Here is a 17,563-nt window from a genome sequence, read left to right as displayed (position 1 = left end):
GAACAAAGTTTTGTAAGAGGGGAAGGAAAAAAAAGAGGCATGAAATAGATGGGAGACCAGGGCTTTTCAGAGCCTCTTATCTGATTGTGGAAACAGCACTTAAGAGCCCTTGCCTCCGCGCCACTGCAGCTGAACCTTGGCAGTTTAGGGCACCAACTTTACCCCGCTCGGCTCGCAGTGTGAGAAAGTTTTGCACACCACTGCTCCGACCGGGCGAAGGGGGGATCGGGTCGTTTTCATCTCAGGTTCCACCACAGTCCAGCCATCGTGGACCCCGCCTGCGGACTGTCCCTCTTCCTCTGGACTCAAGGTAAGGGCAGGATCCATTCCTAACTGGGGTGAAGGCGGAGCAGGGCATGGGTCTGCGTTGCACTCTGATTTGATGGCCTGGACTCCTCATGGGTGCTGCTGCTCAACCGGCGTTACCCTGACTTGGATCTTCCATTCCGTCAGATGCCAAGATGATGGTAGGCAGAGAGAGAGAAAGAGACAGGCTGATTCTGATTGTGCTGATGCTGGTTTTACACTGAGGTGCATTTCAAGTGGGATCTATCCTGCTTTATACTGGGGTAAATGAGAGCAGGATCAGGGCTGGAGAGAGAGGGAGGGGTAGAGGGATGTCAGAGAGAATATAGCAAAACCTGTAGAGAGACTCAAACTTTTATTTGAAGTGCAGGCAAAGAGTGGAAAGTCTCTCATTCACGACAAAAATCTCCTGTAATCAATATGTCTTTGGGATCCCAGCTGACCCCCCTGCCCTGTGTCAGTCAGCTGTGAAGTTCTGTAGCCCGAGTGTTTACTCTTTTGCATGTCTGTGTGTGCAGGGGCGGGTGGGATCCCACCAGACAGCCCTCCCTGACTGCCCTCTGCCAGCCTGACATTCCGGGCTGCTGGAACGGGATCCGTCCCCGGCCCGTATGGCCGACCCCAGTGCGGCCTCCTTGTCAGGCTGGGATTCCTTTCGCAGCGGGGAGCGGGCACGGACTGATGAGTAGGTGCCACCGCAGCCAGTGTGGGGGGGAGATCGGGTCCTGCAGCTCTGAATTCACAGAACCCGCCACCTGGAGCTTGCTTCGCATCTGCCCACACTGGAGCCCCAAAGCAGGCACCCTGGGCTCCCCCTGTCACCTCCTCCGCCCACCTCCCCTTCCCCTCTCTTTGCATCTGACGTGGGCCCAGCAGCTGGAGATGGGCAGCTGGAAAACCGCTGCCCTCATTACTCTGCCCTGCCTGAGTCGCGATGGCTACAGGGCCAAGTGCCTGCACTCGTCCCTCAGCGTGACTTGGTGACAAACGCAGGGTTGGGTCCATGGTTCGTGAATGATGCCGTTAAATGTCCTCCAGGCTCCCAACAATTGGCTCGATCCAGCTGGTAACGGCACAATTATTAGAGGACCCCAGCCGAGAACAGGGGCTCCCTTAGGTGCTGCAGAGTCACCTCATGAGAGAGGGACCCCAAAGTGCTCACAGCCCACTGGCAGAGGAGAGATTATTATCCCCACTTGACGGCTGATGGGGAGAGATTAAGGAAAGTGCCCCAGGCTGTCCTGGGAAACTGTGGCAAAGCCAGGAACTGAACCCCGCTCTCTAGACTCCCTGCTCGACTCTTATGCTACAAAAGCATCCATCCTCTCCTTGTTTAGGTGGAAACCCAGCCCCATAAAGGCCGCACCTGCCCTGCCTCCCCGAGGCATGATGCCTGGGTGAGTTGGATGCTCTGTCCCGAATTGCTCAGAAACAGGCCCACAGCTGCCGATTGCCCATCCTGCCTGGGCTGAAAAGGTGGAGAGGGGGCAGAAAAGGGCCATGCAAACCATCTGAAAAAGGCTTCTCGTGAGAGACATACAGAACTCTGGTTGTTTACCTGATCAAAGAGAAGATGGAGAGGTGACTTGATTACACTGTAGGACTGCTTTCCCCGGGAGAAAATAATGGATGCTAATGGGCTCTTTGATCGAGGAGAGAAAGGCCGAATCAGAGCCAGTGGCTGGCAGCTGAAGCCGGATAAATTCCAGTTAGAAATTAGGCCCACGTTTCTAACCAGGAGGGTGGTTCGGCCTTGGGACAAACTCCCAGGGAAGTGGGGACGCTGCCTCTCTTGATATCTTCAAACCAAGACTGGCTGCCATTCTGGAGGAAATGCTTTAGCCAGACACAAGTTACTGGGCTCAATGCAGGGGAAACTGGGTGAAAGTTCCTGGCCTGTGATATGCAGGGGGCCAGACTAGATGATCGAATGGTCCCTTCCGGCTTTAAATTCTACGATCTACGACCCTATCATGCTGGGAGGCTGTGCTGCATTATACAGACATGCCAGCCCCACCGTGCTCATTTCTAAAGATATCCCTAAAAGGGCCAGGCTGGAGCGCGAATGGCTTCTCTTGAGATAACCGCCCAGGTGAAAGGTTGGGCCTTTATTGTGGACATCGGCTCCCCAGCAGGGTCTGCTTCCCATCTCCAAATCCCTGGACGGGGTGAGGCAGTTCCAACGCCTTGATAGTTTTATTAGTGCTGGGTGAGAAGTACAGCGCCAGGTCTGTGAATGCCACTTCAGAGCCTTAGCTGCTTTGTGCTTCCTCTCGTTCCTATGCGCTAGTCATTCGTGCCAATGGGATTTTGTTTGAACCCAGGTCTGGGGACTGGCTACCCTAGTGAAACAGGGGTAGAGGTGAGCAAATCAGAGAATCCCCTGCTCATTATTCTGCCAGGGGTCTTCAGTCCCAGAAGGAGGAAGGATGGTCAGTGGTTCAGGCACTAGGTGATAACTCAGGTTTCCTCTGGCTCCCTGTGTGACCCTGGGCCAGTTAATTCTCAACAACTGGGGCCAGATTTTTAGATGCAGCACAGTGGGTGCTAAGCGCATACAAGGAGCTGTTGCTGACTCTGGCGATTTTATCCCAAGTCTCACGTTTACTCGCTGTTTTTCTTCAAGCCCCAGCTGCTGGAGTCAGGTGATGACATGAGCCTCTCAGCTGTCATTCAGTACTAAAGTTTATAGCTCTCACAGTTGGGGAGAAAAGCTGAACATTGTGGCCCTGAAAGGCTCACAACCCAGAAGGCAAAGAAACAGAACCCACAATGTATTATTATTATTTGTATTCTCATAATTTTTAAGCCAATCTAGTGATTTTGGGGGGGCCCGGCTCATGGTTTTTAAAGGCTTAGAGTTGACAAGATTGTAGCTGGGGCATGCTGCTGAGCTCTTGAGAATCTGCTCCCCCTCTATCTATCTATCCCCATTCACCCCCTTTATCTATCTATCTATCTATCTATCTATCTATCTATCTATCTATCTATCCCCATACCCCCTCTATCTATCTATCTATCTATCTATCTATCTATCTATCTATCTACTGCACTTGAGCACCTCACAGATACTTAAAAAATCGTCTTTCTTTCCAAGGCTGTACAAAATCTTGTATTATATTGGGTGTTGTGTGAGTAGATGGGTGTTTTGTGGTGGAGGGGTTTGTTGTGTGAGTGGGTAGATGTGTTGTGGGGTGTGTGTGTAAAATATATCAAGGGAAAGTGCAGTTGAAGAAACCAGTTTTCCTATAGTTCTGAGCATAGTAAGGCCTGTGGCCTCTTCTTTGCAGTGGCCGCCGTGAGTTCCTCAGTCTCGCTTTAACCCCATGACCATTCTGCTTCCTGCGCTTATGAGCCTTCCCCCCCCCCATTGCTCCCTGACTCCATTGTACTGTAGCTGTCATGGCAGGTCCTGGTTGTGGGCTGGGGTGTATTCTCACTGGTCCCACAAAGGGCTCTGAAGAGCAGGACAGATTTGGCTGGACCCTGGGAGCTGGTGCAGAGATGGCAGACCTGGCAGGACATGTTGCTGAGTAGATGTGCTGTACCAGGGTATGTGGCCTCCCTTGCCACCCCTAGTAGCTGGAGGCCCGGCTCTGTGCTGGCTCCGAACGAATCGTTGCTCTGGGCATCCTGTGTCTCTGTGTCCTTTGGGTTTTCACTGCCTTCCTCGTGCCACTGGGCTGAGCTTTTCTTGCTTCCCGTGTCTGACAGCATCCCCACCCCCAGCACCAAGAAAGGGCAGCATCTTAGCCCCCTGCAGCCCCTTGTCTGCAAAACCATCACCAACAAGGGGGCAGCAAGATGCAGCCTTCAGCAGCACACAGAGAACTGATGGGGAGTGTGGGGCAGCTCTTATGGGTGTGAGCTGGCTCCAAACAGACAGAAAGGAGCTCACTTCATCGCCCCGTGCCTCAGTTTCCCCATCTGTACAGTGGGGATAATGGCCCTGTGTTGACTCCCAGGAGGTCTGTGAGGAGGAATACAGTAAAGATTATGAGGTGCCCAGACACTAGGTGACAGACAAATTACTTGCACAGCTGTATATATGGACTTGGCAGAGTCAAACACATCCACTGTCTTGAAGAGTTTACAGTGTAGGAGGGGCAGGACAGGCATGTGGGGAGGGCATGGGGTTATGGATGGGGAAGAAGTGGTTATTATGGTCATTACATTTGGCCCTTAGAATCCCTAGCCCTCAGAATGCTTCATGACACAGATGGGGAAACAGAGCGGGGCAGGCCTTGCTCACGTTCACACAAGAAGGGAGTAGAACAGCTCCCCAGTTTCCCCAGTCCCGGCCCTGTGCCCCTACCCCCTGGAGCACACTGGCAAGCTGGGGAAGGGGCTGACAGAAGGTGCCGAGCCAAGAGTGGGAGGGAGGATCAGGAGGAGCATCGGTATCTCGGGGCACAGGTGGGCTGGGCAGAGGAAGTGAGACCAGAGATGCGGGCGGTGGTGAGATCACACAGGGCGCGGTGGGTGAGGTTGAGTTGCCTGAGCCAGCTGGGATCTAAGGCAAGCAGCCAGCGTGGCAGGTGAAGGAAGGCCAGAGTGGGGTGGGAACGGGGCAGAGACCCCAGCAAGGAGCAGTCAGTGACCAAGGGGCAGGCAGAGCCTTCAGCAGCTGCCAGCCGGGCCACTCTGTTGAGGAAGAGGCCGGATGACTCTGCAAGGTGTGCGCTACAGGATGAGAAGGGCCCAGTGGCCACAGGAAACGGGCAGGCTGAGGGATTAGGAGGCCAGTAAAGGCCTCATCTGTTTGCCTCTCCCTCCCCACCACGTGTGGCACAGCCCCCCGGCTGCAGGGCCCACTTTGGCACGTCTCTCTGGTGAACCAACTTCAGATCACGACTGCCAAGGAGGCCAAGGGGTTTGGGTGGCCCTGACTGGGAAGGCCAGCTTGAGGGGCCTCAGGCCCGACCTTCCCTTGCCCTGCCCCTCAGCACGACACCTGCCACCCTCTCCCAGGGCAGCAGCAAACACAGGACTGCAGGACACACCATTGCAATTTCTTAAAAGGCCAGACCCACTCAGCACCGACAGCTCCCCTGGCTATCCAAGCGGGGTTTATCTGACAGCCGTCCCACTGGAACATAGCAGAACGTAACCCACGCACCAGAGAAATGTACCTAGGTCAAAGGACAGTCCTTGAAACCTGTAGACTCTCCTAGTGATGAAACCTACAGGACTCTACAAAAATTACACAGGGCTTGGTTTATGCAGCCGTGTTGATCCCGGGATATTAGAGACACCAGGTGGGTGAGGAAATGTTTTTCATCGGACCAGCTTCTGTGAGTGAGGGAGACGAGCTACCCAGAGCTCTTCTTCAGCGCTCGATAGAAATTACTCTCAAAATCACACTCACACCACTATAAAGTGGATGTCTGAGAGTGTCTGACCCCATTTTGCACTTGTGAAAAGCTGTCCACAGGGCAGGGTGATGGAAAACCAGGCCCTGGAGATTTCAAGGCCGACGTGTCTAAAATAGCCTCTAGCACAGAATAGGGCATTTTTTCTCCCAGCTATAGAATTTCTCAAGTGAGTTTGAGAATTCTGCAGAAATTACAGTGACCTTCCCTAGGACTGTTCCTGGAGGGAAGCACGTGGTGTCGAAAAGCGTCTGTTCAGTCAGACTTTTTGTATTTGCTCAGGATTCTCTGCGCTACATTTTTAAAGTATATGTACTCCAGAAAGACCTTTATCAGAAAGGAAAGCTGACATTGTAGTTAAGGCACTAGTCTGGGACTCAGGGAATCTATGTTTAATTCTCAGCCCCCTCCTGAGCTAAGTCACATGGTCACCCTGTGCCTCAGTTTCCCTTCTGTGAAGTGGGGGTAATACCCTTTCCTGGCTTGTCTATTTCGATCGTGAACTCAGAGTGGCTCTTAGCATTTCCCATCCCTTTGCATTGGTGCACATTAGAGCAGGACTGTTAGCTCGATGGGAGCAGTCTTGCATTCCACCGACGTCCCAAAGCCAAGCGTTTCTGATAAAGAGCCGAACTTTCATGGGTTTATCTGGGGAAAAATCCCTGGTTGTTTTGAGGTCAGCTCTTTCTGGGATTGCCTCCAGGGCTCCCATGTCACAGTGGAATGAGTCCTTGTAGTGTTTCACACCCCCTCCAGGTGGGTGTAGATGGGGACGTCAGCTGCAGGGCAAGAGAGAGTGAACGGGGGACAGTGACTCTTCCCTACCTCGCTGGACAGCACCTAGACGGGAATGCTTCCAAAGGCTCCCACAGCATTGGCAACAGGGGCCGGTCACAGCTAATAAGGCCCATTCTGATCACCTGGTCCAACCTCCTGCAGGGCACAGGCTAGAGAACCTTCCCCAGGGATTCCTACAGCCCGACACTAACACGTGATGCTGGGTGAGGTTCTATGGCCAGAGAGAGGTGGGCGTGTACAGGGATAGAGAGAGAGAGAAAGAGAGACAGAGAGGGGTGGATGGGGCTGGGTAGATAGATAGATGGGGATGGTTAGCTAGAGACAGATGGGTGTGTATAGGGATAGATAGATAGATAGATAGGGTTACATGGTGATAGACAGATAGATCCCACTCTTCGGAAGATTTCCATGACAGTTCAGCCTAAATTTCCCTTTGTTGACTTTCCTCCCAATGCTTCTGGCTGTAACTGCTGGGACCACACCTACCTCTTCCTCCCCTCCTAGGTGTTTTCCCCTTGAGGCCCCGCTTTACTCCCCAAACAAATCCCCACTGCTGCGTAGGTTCACCTCCGGCGGGGAGCCCTCTTTGCACTGTCAGGGCAGCGGTGTGTGTATGTTAGGACATGGGCTTTGGAACAGCGCTGTCTCGAATACGCAGCTCACCTGCCCAAGGATTAGGAGTGGATTAGGGTCAGATCATGTTCTCTGGTTTGCAAGGAGTGGAAACCAAACCAAGAGCATAAATCAGCAGCCCCTGCTTCCAGCAAGGGAGCGTGACAGCCTCTGAAAATAAACCAGCCAGGGGAAACAGATGCCCGTGTAACCCAGTGGTGAGAATGTGTGACAGGTCCCACTCCGGGCCGATCTAGAGTGCATACGAGTTGTTACAGCCACAAGCTACAGCAGCTTGGATCTTTAATTCAAGTTATAACAGCTCTTGCTTTTAGTCCTGGGGATCCCCACTTCAGGCCCTGGGGTGCCAGCCGAGTTGGCAGCTGTCACATGCACTTAGGCTGCATTTTCAAGGGTTCAGCTCCTACTTAAGAGTCAGAGTTTTAAAAGTGCCTGATACCCACAAACTCCCTCTGTGAGGCTTAAGACATAAAATGAATTGAACTCCGGCTGCCTGGGGGGATGTGGCACGAACATTTGACCCCATTTGTGGACTCCTTGCTTTTCAACGCCTTGCGTGTCCAGTTTGTTAGCGCACAGGCCAGAAGCCCGGGCTCCTGAGGTCTGTCCTGGTTCTCTCAGGGTGTGTCCTTGGACAAGTTACTTCCCCTCTCTGTGCCTTAGTTTTCCTCTTTGTAAAATAAGAATTGCCTGTGTCATGGGAGGAGGCAGCTGTGAATAAACAAGTGTCTGTGGTTTGACATCCGCAGGCGGGCGGTGATGTAGAAGAGAGTAAAGTATTACTGTGATTGATTAGGCACCCATATTGTGCTATAAATCAGTGCCTCTTACCGTCTCAAATGACAGTATCTGGTGCGCCAGCAACTCCTGAAAACAATCCTGTTTTCCAAACAAACGACTGGAATTAGGTTAGCTGATTCTGTCACGTAAATGGATTTGCGTCTGGAAAGCTGATTGGCGATTCATGGCCAAACTACACCATCTCCAAGCAAACAGATCAATAAGCAAAGTGCAGGAAGCTGAAATACCAATTTATGTAAATATATTTTAGCCTATTATATCAACGAGCATGCGAGTCGTTATGAGGTTTTTCCATATACAAAGAGCAATTGGGATGGATGGCTGACATACCAGGGATTGAACTGGGAATCTCCAGAGCTAAAAGCAAGAAATACCACAGCTTGAGTTAAAGCACCACGATACCCTAGCTGCTGCTCTAACAGCTTCATGTCCTCTGTGGATCAGAGACCCGTCTCTCACACATACTCACCAGCAGGTTACACAATTGTACCTTTCAGTTTGATTTTCCATTATTTTAGCATACACAAAATCAACATCTATAAAGAACCAAAATCAAGTCTCCCGGAAGAGAGCAGAGTGTGTGTGTCTCTCCTATAACAATCTGCACGCTGTGCTCTTTGATAGTATTTGTGGCACTGTAAAGGAGCAGTGCAGAGAAAACACAAGGTTTTACAGCTTCCTAGGACACAATCGTGAACTCTATAGCAAGGGTTGCAATCTGGTTTTAATTCTCAACCCCTCAAAACTTTCTGACTTTTTTTTGTTTGTTTTTGTTTTTGGTCTATTCTCAAAAGTGATGTTTCCAGGGTTTATTTGTGAGGTTTGTGGACAATCCCTTTTGCTGTTTTCAAGTCCGGTGTGTAGAAAAAAGGCACTTTTCTTAGGGGGGTGGGTAAAGAGGCTGCCATACTTTTATCTTACACAGACAACACACAAACGACTGACCTTTGAAACTTGGTTCCTGATCCTGCAGTCAGCTCAGCACAAGTAGATCTTGCATTGACTTCAGTGTGACTTTGCATGGTGCTTATTACAGAATCGGGGCCTTATTTCCAGTTCTCCATTGCCTTGCCCCTTGTGTTACCATGTACACTGACGCAAAGTGAGGCCTGAGTTACACTAAGGGCCCTTTACACACATGTGGCAGTGCAAAGGAGTGTTAAGGTGAGGGTAAATATAATTTACACACAATCTGAGGCCCTCCATACACAAACTGGAATCTCTTTGGGGCAGGGACCTTCTCTTAAACCAGTTTTTGTACAGCATCTAGCACATTGGGGCTCTGCTCCATGGATAAAGTTCCTTAGAAATACAATAATAATAAATAGCCTTAGTATAAATAAGAATCGTGCACAATTATGGTGATTTGGTAGCATTTCAGTGTTGCCAGATCTCGTGATTTTACGGCAAGTCTCATAACATTTGGTGCTTTTCTTAAAGCTTTTCTTAAAGCTCCAACTCCTGGAGTCATGTGATTAGGTGAGAATCTCAGTTTTCATTTAAAAAAAAAAACAGTATGTGTCCAGCTCTCCTGAGTGGGGCTAAAAGCTGGAAAATGTGATCCCAAAAGGTCCAGAGACCAGCAAGCCAATACAAAGGACCCCGTAGTCTATTATTTTTTGAAAACCTCATGAATTTGAAGCCAATTTCATGATTTGGGGGGCCTGACTCCTGATTTTTGATCCTGGCATTTTATACCCACTTTGCACTGAGGTAGATGTCTGCTAAAGGGGGACAGCAATGGGGAACAAAACGTTTGATGTGTAAATAATCCTGGCTCTCAAATCCGCTACATGACCAAATGTGGAAAAAATTGGCTGGAAATAAACAAAGTAATGGCTCTTTGAAAGTTGCCTGGGGAGTTTATACAGGAGAAAAGGGACATAAGAATGAAAAGGGACATAAGACCATAAGAACGGCCATACTGAGTCCGACCAAAGGTCCATCTAGCCCAGTATCCTGTCTTCCGACAGTGGCCAGTGCCAGGTGCCCCAGAGGGAATGAACAGAATAGGGAATCATCAAGTGATCCATCCCCTGTCGCCCATTCCCAGCTTCTGGCAAACAAAGGCTAGGGATATCATCCCTGCCCATCCTGACTAATGGCCATTGATGGATTCATCCTCCATGAACTTTTCTAGTTCCTGTTTGAACCCTGTTATAGTCTTGGCCTTCACAGTATCCTCTGGCAAGGAGTTCCACAGATTGACTGAGCGTTGTGTGAAGAAATACTTCCTTTTGTTTGTTTTAAACCAGCAAGGGGTGGGGAGGAAATGGCATTGCTATCCTTTTCTGCTTCTTTATGTTGAACAGTGCAGCCTGGAAGTAGTTTTTTCCCCCCAGAAGAAGTGTATTCTGGTTAGTTTGTGTGTGTGTTTACAGTAGAAATTCAGGTCTTGTTTACCTGGTCTCTGGTCAGTGTTACACAGGAAGTCAGACAAGATGATCACATTGGTCCCATCTGACCTTAGAAGCTATGAATCAATGACAATGAAGTGACTCTGAAAGACCTCGTGGAGAGCTGAGGAATCATTAGGCTCATCCAAGAGGCCGTGCAATGAAACCCACCCCACAGCGTGGGAAAGTTGTTTGGAGTGTTGTCATAGCGCTATTTGTTCGTTAAGAAACAATTAGGAGAGAAGGTTGTTTATGGACTTACTCAGATCTTCAGATACATAGATCCTCACCAGCTGCCTCTCTGAGACCTCCAGCCAAACCAGGGACAACTGGACTTCCCCTTGCGCTTGGCGCTGTACAAACACAGAATAAAAGACAGACAAAGCCCTGGCTCTGGACAGCTCAGGCTCAAAAGAAGGGAGACTGAATCCTCACTGAAACCCAGGCCCCTTCACAGAGCGTTGACAGCACAAAGGGACTGTGCAGTCAGTGGGTGTGAAATTTACACCCACTTTGAGGTGTCTTTACACTTCCGGAGCAGTGTGAAGGGCCCTTTGGGTCTGTTTCTGCTCCAGTCACAGGTTGGGCTTGCAGCCCATGTAGACACACTCAAATTAGCTGCAATCTAATTAGCTCAGGTGCAGGAGCAGTGAAACCATGGCAGCGACCTAGGGTTCCCGGAGGGCTTTGTACAGTCATGCCGGGGCCCGTGCTGCGGCAGCTTTACTGCTCCAGATCCCACGCTAGCTCCACTAAAGCTAGCTCAGGTGTGTCCACATGAGCTGCAGCCGCACCCCGTGACAGCAGTGTAGACATACCCTTCCTGGCAAGGAGAATCTGAACCCTGAAGCGTTATCATCCCCGTTTTGAGAAAACTCAGGTGACTCTGGTAGAGCCAGCCTGGGGCAGTTGCAGGGAGTCCCTGCAATAGAGGGGGATGGGAAGGTGGCACACAGGAATGGGGTGGATGAAGGGATGCAAGGAGCCCCTGGCCTTTGCAGTGAAGGAACCCCCAACAGGTCCCCCCTGCTAGTTAGTCAACAGCCACTGAAGGGTGTTTGTCTACACTGGAGCCATCCATGGAGTGTAACGTTGCTCGGGCCAGGTCTACACTAAAAAGTCATGATGTCCCAGCTACATCGCTCAGGGGCGTGAAAAATCCACACCCCGAGCGACATAGTTAAGCCGACCTAACCTGCAGTGTAGACAGCGCCAGGTGGATGGAAGAATTCTTCCATCAACCTAATGACTGCCCCTTGGGGAGGTGGATTAACAACAGCGACAGGAGAACCCCTCTCTCTCACCAACAGAGGTTGGTCTGTAAAAGCTATTACCTCCCCCACCCTGTCTCCCTAACATCCGGGAACCGATTCGACTGCAACTATGGTGCATCCATCAGCTGGGTCATTTGAAACCAGCCTGGGGAAGGAATGATTCCACGCTGGCCTGGATGACCGCACTGGGCTGTCTTGTCTCTGGTTCTCTGGGTCCCTGAGGACTCAGAAAGGATGTTCCAGTCCCGGGCTCCCTCCCCAGGGGTTTTTGGAGATGTCCCGCGTCTATGGGCATCTTGAAAGAGGGGTTTCAATTCCTTGATTATCCCCACTCTGCCTTCGGGCATTTCAGGCCTCGGTGACTCCTCATCCAGGGCCTTTCTCTCTGGCTCTGCAGGGTCAGGGAGCCGGGCTTTTGTGTTGCACAAACGAATTTCACCCGATCTCCATTCTCCCCAGCTGAGCTCTGTAGCAGGGTGGGAGTAGCCTACAGCTGGCACTCCCTAAACTTCCCTGCAGGGGCAATGCTGATTAAGGATGGGGTGATTAACCAGTTAACAAAGGGATTCAGCTCATCAGCTGGGGGAAGCTCAGGAAGGGCAAAGACACTCAGGATCTCAAAGCAGTGAGATCTCTCCCCCACCTTCTGCCTTGCACCTAGCACGTAGGTAGATGCTTGGGGAAAGCCTTCTGGGGGGACACAAACCTGTATAAGACACTGTAAATAAAGCACAGGGTGTTGAACCTCCCAGGGAGCATGTGAGGATTGTTTGTGGTCATTGTTGCTCCGCTTTCTGGTCCCTGGGGGTTCAGCACGCAGCAGGTGGGGGGCGAGGGGGGTACCACACACAATGGTCTAGACCTGATTTTAATGCTTCTAAGTAGTGTGGTAAAGGGCTGATGGAGCCCACCCTGAAACAGCGTTGAAGTCTGCGCTGGCTGCCACAGACGGTTAGATGCGATGTGACCTTTCAAGCAGGACATTGATACATGGGAGAGGGGTAAGAGAAGCCCCACGGGAATGATGCCAGGGTTGGAAAACCTGCCTCACAGTAGAGGCTCCAGGAGCTCAATCTATTTAGTTCAACAATGAGAAGGTTAAGGGTGGACTTGATCACGGTCTGTATGTACCTAGATGAGGGGCAGAAATTTGATAATGGGCTCTTCAGTCCAGCAGACAAAGGTGAATCAAGATCCAATGGCTGGAAGATGAAGACAGGCAAAATAAGGCTGAAAATAATGTGTGAGTTTTTAGCAGTGGGGGTAATTCACCATTGGAACAATGTACCAAGGGCTGTGGGGGATTCTCCGTCACTGGCAATATTTCAGTGAATATGGGATATTTTTCTATAAGATCTTCTCCAGTTCAACCAGAAATTAATTTCAGGGACATCCTATGGCCTGTGACATGCAGGAGGTCAGACTAGATGATCGCCTTCTGGCCTTAGAAGCCATGAATCTATAAACCCTGTTCCAGCCTCAATCTTGCCAATCTTGCACCTCACAGACTCAAACTTTATAGCCAAAAGAGACCATTGTGATCATCTAATCTGGCCTCCCGCACATCTGAGGCCGCAGATCCTCACCCACTCCTGAAATAGACCCCTAACCTCTGGCTGAACGACTAAAGTCCTCAAATCATGATTGAAAGACTCCAAGTTACAGAGAATCCATTTGCTCCAGTTTAAGCCACCGAATAGCCCATGCCCCATGCTGCAGAGGAAGGCAAAAAAAAACCCAGGGTCTCTGCCAATCTGAGCTGGGGGAATATTCCTTCCTGACCCCAAATATGGCGATCAGTTAGACCCTGAGTGTGTGGGCAAGGCCCACCACAAAGACACCTGGGAAAGAATTCCCTGTAGTAACTCAGAGCCCTCCCCATTGAGTGTCCCTTCACCGGCTGTTGGAGATATTTGCTGCCAGCAGTCACAGATCAGCTACATGTCACTGTAGGCAGCGTCACCATCCCCTCCAGAAATGTCTCAAGCTCAGCCTTGAAGTCAGTTAGATTTTTTGCCTCCACTGCTCCCCTTGGGAGGCTGTTCCAGAACCTCACTCCTCTGATGGTTAGAAACCTTTGCCTAATTTCAAGTCTAAACTTCCTGATGGCCAGTTTATATCCATTTGTTCTTGTGTGCACATTGGCCCTTAACCTAAATAACTCCTCTTCCTCCCAGCTATTTATCCCTCTGATATATTTATAGAGAGTAATCACATTGCCCCTCAGCCTTTGTTTGGTTAGGCTAAACAAGCCAAGCTCTTTGAGTCTCCCCTCATAGGGTAGGTTTTCCATTCCTCAGATCATCCTAGTAACCCTTCTCTGCCCCTGTTCCAGTTTGAATTCATCTTTCATAAACACGGGAGACCAGAATTGCACACAGTATTCCAGATGAGATCTCACCAGCGCCTTGTATAACGGTACTGACACTACCCTGTCCCTACTGGAAATACCTCCCCTGATGCATCCTAGGTCTGCATTAGCCTCTTTTCACAGCTGCATCACATTAGCAGCTCATAGCCCTCCTGTGATCATCCAATACACCCAGATCTTTCTCCTCCTCATAGACTCATAGACTATCAGGGTTGGAAGGGACCTCAGGAGATCATCTAGTCCAACCCCCGGCTCAAAGCAGGACCAATCCCCAATTTTTTTTGCCCCAGACCCCTAAATGGCCCCCTCAAGGATTGAACTCACAACCCTGGGTTTAGCAGCCAATGTCCTCTGTCACGTCCAACTGATAAATCCCTGGTTTATAGCAAAAATTCTTGTTGTTAGTCCCTATGTGCATGACCTCGCACTTGGTACTATTAAATTTCATCCCATTTCTATTACTCCAGTTTTCAAAGTGGTCCAGATCTTCTTGTACAATATTCCGGACCTCCTCTGTATTGGCAATACCTCCCAACTTTGTGTGTCATCCACAAATTTTATTAGCACACTCCCACATTTTGTGCCAACGCCATTAATACAAATGTTAAATAGGATTGATCCCAAGACTGATCCCTGAGAAAGTCCACTAGTAACCTCCCTCCAGCCTACAGTTCACCTTTCAGTATGACACATTATAATCTCCCTTTTGGCCAGTTCCTTATCCACCTTTCAGTTCTCATATTAATCCCCATCTTCCCACCTAATAATTTCCTTGTGCAACTGTATCCAATGCCTTACTGAAATCCAGGGAGATCAGCTCTACTGCATTTCCTTTGTCTAAAAAAACCAGTTCTCTTCTCAAAGAGAGCGATCAGGCTGGTCTGGCACGATCTACCTTCTGTACACCCTGAAGGCAGTGTCACGCAGGAGAAAATTCCACATCAGGAGGGAATAAGGAAACACTTTGGTGGCAGTTTGGGTGTTGATTGAAGCTACTCTGGGTGTTGAGTTGATTTGAGGTAACCCAGGCAGAGACAGGGCAAGTGTGCAGAGGCTGGTGAGGAAGTCAATGGCCCGTAGTTAGTGCAATTTGTCTCATGGTTCCTCTGTTCCTCCCAGGGAAGCACCACACATGTGGCATGGAAGGGCTCAGCTCAGGGTCATGGAGCAAGTCAGTGTCAGAGACAGGCAAAGAACCAGGAGTCCTTTCCCTATTCACCAGCGCTCATGTCATCAGCCCATGCACACCCCGAGGAGATACCTTTGCTGAGAAAATACTAGCTGCAACACGGGAGAAGGGGATTTTTCTACTGCGGGCTTCCTTGAAAACACAAGTGGCCGATTAAAATCCCAGTGCAAAACTCGGCCCAGTTTGCTGGGGGCCGGGCCAGGACGGGCAGGGGGGCTCTGCCGTCTTTCTCCTTTCGGAAAGAAAGCTCGTTTGCTTTCTGACAACTTTGTGCTCCGTGGAGCTGGCGAACGAAAGAGAAGCTGAACAGTAGCCTGGCCTTGCTTGCTGTCATCCATTTCCCCTCGTTCATTCTCCCCGATTCCTTCCCTCGCTCACCTCTGCGTGACACAGAGTGGCAGGGAGCAATGGAGGGGGAGACAGAGTGATGCGAGAGGAGGCAGCTAACTTGTCCCTGTGCATACTGATGAAGTCCCCATTGTCAAAGCTCCTTTGTGTGGCTGGAAGCTCATTCAGCCCCTCTCCTACAGGGCACACAATGGAGCCACTGTCTGGCCTGTTCCCCCCACAAACAGTCAGATGCTTTCAGAACCTCCCTCCACCTCCCTCCCCGGAGCCCGGACCAGTCCCTGCTCGCAGCTTCCTGATTTATCAGCCCTGAGATCTCCAAAGCCCGCAGAGGCTTTGGGGTGTGATTGTCCTTGCCCCACCGGACAGATCGTGGGAGAGCTGGGGGGCAGTTTTGGGGGCCCAGCATGGTGCTGTGAGGGGCCTTGGAGCCAGAGCTGCAGGGAAGCTGGTGTGCAGTTAGGAGTCAGAGCGCCAAGCTGGCAAAGGGCTCTCCCTGCTGGGGCTGGCATGCCAGGAGATGGAAACCAGCAACAGGGAATCAGTCCCAAGCTGGGGACTAGCAGCAGGTCCCTGGGGGGTGGGTGCTGGGAAGGACCCGGGGTAGCAGTGGCGGAAGCGCGTGCTGGTGGAGGTGCTGGGGATGGGCAGTCTGGCCTTGCCAGCTGGCAGACTCCTGCCTCCTGTCCCCCGCTCTGCTGCCTGCCTGCTTCCTGCCAGGGCCTTGTGTGCTTGTGGTTTCTGTGCAGGTCACATTCTGTCACCTCAGAGGGAGTCGCTGCCCAGACGAGGCCCTGGTGCCCGCTGAGCTGCCACTCCCAGCCTAGCCCCACAGGAGCCCAGCCACGCCGGGGCCAGGGTTGGGGGCACAACACATCAGGAGTGCTTAAAACATGGATCCTCACCTGCCCCCGCACCCCCACAGAGTTTCCCCCCCACAGCTCCCACCACAGACACACACACAGAGCTCCCACCACACACACACTATAGCCCAGTGGACTAGAGCTTGCCTTTCTTCGATTCAGTGCTTTGCATTATATTCAGCAGCAACACAAGGAACCTACAGGCCTGTATCCTGTAAAACGCTAGCTTGAGCAAGTTAGCATAAGGCTTGAGGTTTATCAACTTTGCACAGGGAAATGGCCAAATGGAAAACCCCGAGTATTGGGGAGCTGAAAATAAAGTGTTTAAGGTGAAGTTTTAACCATCTTATTCAGGTACATTATTCAACCACAAAAGTGTTATGGCAAGAAACTGATGAGATACCTCCATAGATACCTAACCACAAAAGGCCATAGTAACAAATTAACGGATGTAAGTTAAAATCGTTGATATACTAACCTGTAAAAGAAAGACACCCAAAAATTAGTAAGGTAAGAATATACAAATAAGGAAAAGGGGGGAAATCCCCTACTAAATACGCATCAAACACGGTAACGTCAGTGTAATATATTATTAAAGTTGCATCCCAGCCTAGGGGCGGGAGAAAAAGGAAACGTGGGAGGTGCCAAAATGATGCCCACTGGTAATGATAGGGAAGGTGATGGTGAGGAGGAAGATGATGGCTAATATTTCTGATTGTTCTACAAGGGATGGGGTGAGTAGACAGATGTGCAGCTGTACATTCTTTAGTCTCTCTTTTCAGAGCAGTAGCCATGTTAGTCTGTATCAGCAAAAACAACAAAGAGTCCTTGTGGCACCTTAGAGACTAACAAATTTATTTGGGCATAAGCTTTCATGGGCTATAACCCACTTCATCAGATGCATGGAGTGGAAAATACAGTAGCAGGTATATATACACAGTACATGAAACGATGGGAGTTGCCCTACCAAATGAGGGTCAGTACTAACGAGACAATTCAATTAACAGTAGAATACCAAGGGAGGAAAAAATAACTTTTATAGTGTCAGCAAAAACGAGGAGTCCTTGTGGCACCTTAGAGACTAACAAATTTATTTGGGCATAAATGATTTTTCCCTCCCTTGGTATTCTACTGTTAATTGAATTGTCTTGTTAGCACTGACCCCCACTTCATAAGGCAACTCCCATCTTTTTATGTACTGTGTATATATAT

General features: G+C 50.3%; 1 protein-coding gene across 1 annotated transcript in view; it reads left to right on the top strand.

Annotated features, from left to right (window-relative positions):
* The window catches only part of KCNJ10 (potassium inwardly rectifying channel subfamily J member 10), a 65,777-nt gene continuing 48,214 nt past the window's right edge, over nucleotides 1-17,563 (top strand). Inside the window, exon 1 of the mRNA XM_074938736.1 lies at nucleotides 1-310. The gene's annotated coding sequence lies outside the window, so the exon portion shown is untranslated. The remainder of the gene's footprint in view (nucleotides 311-17,563) is intronic.

This window comes from Natator depressus, chromosome 24 (genome assembly GCF_965152275.1).
Source record: "Natator depressus isolate rNatDep1 chromosome 24, rNatDep2.hap1, whole genome shotgun sequence".
Lineage (NCBI taxonomy): Eukaryota > Metazoa > Chordata > Testudines > Cheloniidae > Natator > Natator depressus.
Note: the sequence above shows the minus strand (reverse complement) of the source record. Positions and strands in the feature narration are given on the sequence as shown.